Source organism: Pipistrellus kuhlii, unplaced genomic scaffold (genome assembly GCF_014108245.1).
Source record: "Pipistrellus kuhlii isolate mPipKuh1 unplaced genomic scaffold, mPipKuh1.p scaffold_m20_p_3, whole genome shotgun sequence".
Lineage (NCBI taxonomy): Eukaryota > Metazoa > Chordata > Mammalia > Chiroptera > Vespertilionidae > Pipistrellus > Pipistrellus kuhlii.
The window spans coordinates 30,099,092-30,103,183 of record NW_023425529.1 but is presented as its reverse complement, the minus strand read 5'-3'; positions in this window follow the sequence as shown (position 1 = coordinate 30,103,183).

Below are 4,092 nucleotides of genomic sequence, written 5' to 3'. Positions count from 1 at the left end.
TTCCCCGTGAGAACATGAATTTCATGCACCTGTCTCTAGTAATAATATAATGATCATCATTAATATCATCTATTCTCTTCGTGCATCCTTTGCTAGATCAGACCTACTCTAACACATCTGTCCCCAGTGTCAAACCATGACACCAAATTGGTCTGTGCCCTCATGGCTCACAGGGACTAGAATATCAAGTTTTAGTGTGTGTGGGTCTGGAGAGCAGGGTACAGGCTATCTTGTGACTGTTTGCTTCTTGAGTTTTCATCTCTATTGTGAATGCTCTTACTGTATAGCTTTGGAATATGGAATAGCAGAACATGGGGAAACCTAACAATCACCTTCATCTAAATGCCTACAGAATAGTTGCAAATTCAGATACCAGCATAAATATGCAGCTGGTAAGAGTAACACATATAAAGTTATAGCAACTCCATTCAGAGAGCAAAGTGCCAGGTAAAGGGAAAGGGGAGCTCAAAGACAGAGTGAAAATATCCAGTGTTGGCCAGGAGAGTTGGCTTAATGCTGGTAGGGAGCAACACAGGCCTGGCATATAGCAGGTACTCAATACATATTCATTGGGGTGAATGAAGGAAACCATATTCATTACATTAATTAATTAATGGTGATTCTTAAAATCACAAATATAGAACTGCAGCCCTCTGTGTGATGGTCAGATCCTGGTGTGCCCTATCCTGTTTCTCCCCCATTCTGACATTACCAACCTTTCCCCCTGAGATGGCCATTATGACTCCACACGTGAAAATACCTCAGAGATCATGCCTCCTCATTTTTGCCTTCCTAGTCTATCTGTCCCAGAATTTTTCCAACAAAAATGGAGTTCAAAGTGACTAGGGTGACCATGAGACATGCCACAAGAGAAACAAAAATGGGACCACCTCAATTAGAAAACAGAATTCTTAAAATGAATGACTGTCCTAAAAATTCCTAACAAGTCATGACAATGCACACAACTTTCATCCTTCAGTGCTACCTAAGATCTACAAAGAGAGGGAAGGCAAGGTTGCCTTCTCAGAAAGCAGCTGAATGACAGAACTTGTACCTAATGCTGGCCATTGAGCCCCACTGGCCTCCTCACCCTGCTCCCAGCTGCAGGCCTGGGCCCACTGTTCCAGATATTGCATTATCCCTTAGAAGAGGCATATCTGAGATTTCTTGGCAGAGGTAGCTGCCTTGGTTTCAAGACAACCCTGCTGTTGGTTCCTGCTGTCTTGTTCCTAACTCTCTCTGCCCCCCATTTAGCTTTCACCTCATGAACCCAGAGTTTCCTGGCTTCTGCCTAACCCCTGGCTCCAAGTTCTATTATGTTTGCCAGATTCAAGGCACTCCCAAGTCCAGCCAACCACCGTGTCTAGCCCTGAGCTTTCCTCCCAAGCTTCCCCTGGCCCTTCTGGACTTGAGTCGCAATCTCTGGCTCATTGCATCTCAATCCTTTGTAACTCTGATTGAATACCCACTTTCCAAGCAATGGAGACCTTGCATATGCCCCATAATGACTTTAAAGAAACCTAATGCAAAGAGATCTAGCACCATGACACTCCTTATTCTATCCAGATTGGGATTAATTTAGAGGTGATGTTAAGAGGGTGTGTTTTTTTTTGTGATTAAAAAAAGGGGAGGGGGGGGGCCTTAAAGAGGAATATTTTGAGCTCTTTATAGGTAAAGCCTCCAATCATTCCTTTACTTCCTCCCTATTAAGGAATTTATACAAATCAACCAGGCACAAACATTTAAGACTAAATTCATTATTACCATCTTTCAGACTCCAAATTTTCTTACCACTACTCTCCACAAAAGCCATCTATAAGTTTAACATTTTAAATAATTCTCCAGCTCTATTGTTACATAGTCATTAATTCCTTTATTCGATATGCATTCTCCATATCTAAAAATATATAATTTATGGCATAAAGTAATTTGTTTTAAAAAGTTTTCATTGATCATTAATAGAAATGTTATTGAATCAAGACTCAGTTGAGGTTGAGGGATCCTGATGTTGGGGTATAGGGACCCTCTCAGGGAGGGACACAGGCATTCCACCTAACAAAGTGAAAAGTGCACAATATATCTATTTTCATAAGACAAGACACAGCTTAGTTATTTGGTGCAAAGACCTGGTGCTCCTAAAAAGTGGCGTTATTATAAGGAACACTGAAGTGAATAGAAAAGGCTACTTGCAACAGAATATCATTGTCCAGGTTTTCTACTACCCATACGCTGATCAGCTGCCTCAAAGACTGAGGGAATCAGTATCTCAGCACATCTGTAACCCATTGGTGGCACATCAAAGGGCTATGACACACTGATTGGTAAATCCTGGCTTCTGATAATCATTCAACTATTTTTGAGTTCCTACAAATATTCTGAGTGATTGTGCTAGTCACTGTTCCAGGAACTTGGGATACACCAGTGAACCAAAAAGAAAAAGACCCCCATCTCCATGAGCTTTGATTCTAATGGAAAGAAACATAATAAACATGTATTAAGGGCAATGAAAAGTGGGTGCTATAGCTGTGAGAAATTTTAAGTTTTATGGGATAAAGAAGCTGGGTGAGTAGATTAGGAGTGAGGACAGACAGTGTACGGAATTGAATAGGACTTTCAGGGTGGGCCTTACTGAGAAAGCGAGCAAAGACTTGAAGACAGTGAGGCTATTACCCAAAGGGATAGCTTAAGCACGAGCAATCCAGGTGTGAGAACAGCTAGAGCAAAGACCCCTTTGGGCTCTGGAAACAGCAGGGAGGCCAGCCTGGCTGGAGACAAGAAAATGAGGGGAGAGACATAGGTCAGGGAGCCAATAAAAGTCATATGTGTGTGTGTGTGTGTGTGTGTGTGTGTGTGTGTGTGTGTGTGAAATATCTCTCCCAGTCTATAGTTTATCTTCCCAATTAGTTTATGTATCTTTGTTTTACAGAAACTTGAAATTTAGTATAATTAAATTCATCAAGTTTTCCATTTTTGTGTGCATTTTTTTTAAGTCTTCTGAACAGAATGTTATATTTTCTCAAAAGCATTGAAGATTTGACTCTTCCCATTTAAATATCAAGTAAGCTTGGAATTGAGATTTTAATATGGTAATAAGCAAAGGTCTTATGTTATTTCTTTCCACAAGGATAATCAATAGTTTTAGCTTCCTCTATTGATTACTTCATGTCTTCCTCCATTAACTTTTAAAAATATATTTTATTTATTTTTACAGAGAGGAAGAGAGAGGGAGAGAGAGTTAGAAACATCAATCAGCTGCCTCCTGCACACCCCCTCCTGAAGATGTGCCTGCAACCAAGGTATATGCCCTTGACCAGAATCAAACCTGAGACCTTTCAGTCCGCAGGCTGACACTCTTATCTGCTGAGCCAAACCGGTTTCTGCCCTCCATTAATTTTTAATGCTATTCTCTCACTTATCTCTAGTTTTGTTTTGTCTTTGTTTGGTTTGGTTTTCATTCATCTCTAGTTTTAGATCAAAGATATTCTTGGTCTTTCCCAGAGGATCACCAGAAGGCAGAGTGTTACCTGCCCTTGCAAAGCTGTCTTATCAGTTAGGACACTAAAAGAAATGATGAAATGAATAACTGTTTTTATACTAAAGGGGCAATAAATAAAGCATCACAGCATGGAAGTCTTAAACACTGAGATGCTCTGAGCTAACCAAATTCATAGAGTAAAGATGCTTTATGGTGGGCATTGCCTGACTCAAGACATCAACAAGGTGGCTGCTAGCCTTTCCCAACTCTGAATGTTGATCTTTATACCCATATCCCCGTGACTGACTTCTTATGGTCATTGGGAGGCAAGTCCAATGACTAAAGAAGGCTCTGATAGGACTGCAGCATGTGGACAGCTACTCTACACATGAGAGGAAATAGGAAATAAGACTGAAGCATCCCAACACACTGGGAGGGAATTCCACCCAGCATCTGCTCCTCTTGTCTCAACTCCTCATTCTTAAATAGAATGATATATACTGCTGAGAACGACTGTGAATGAAAGTCAACATTCAATTTCTCAAAATGTGAAGATGAACTTCTACCTCACATATTCTTTTTTTGCTCACTCTAATGTCCCAAGACCCTGCTTGGTA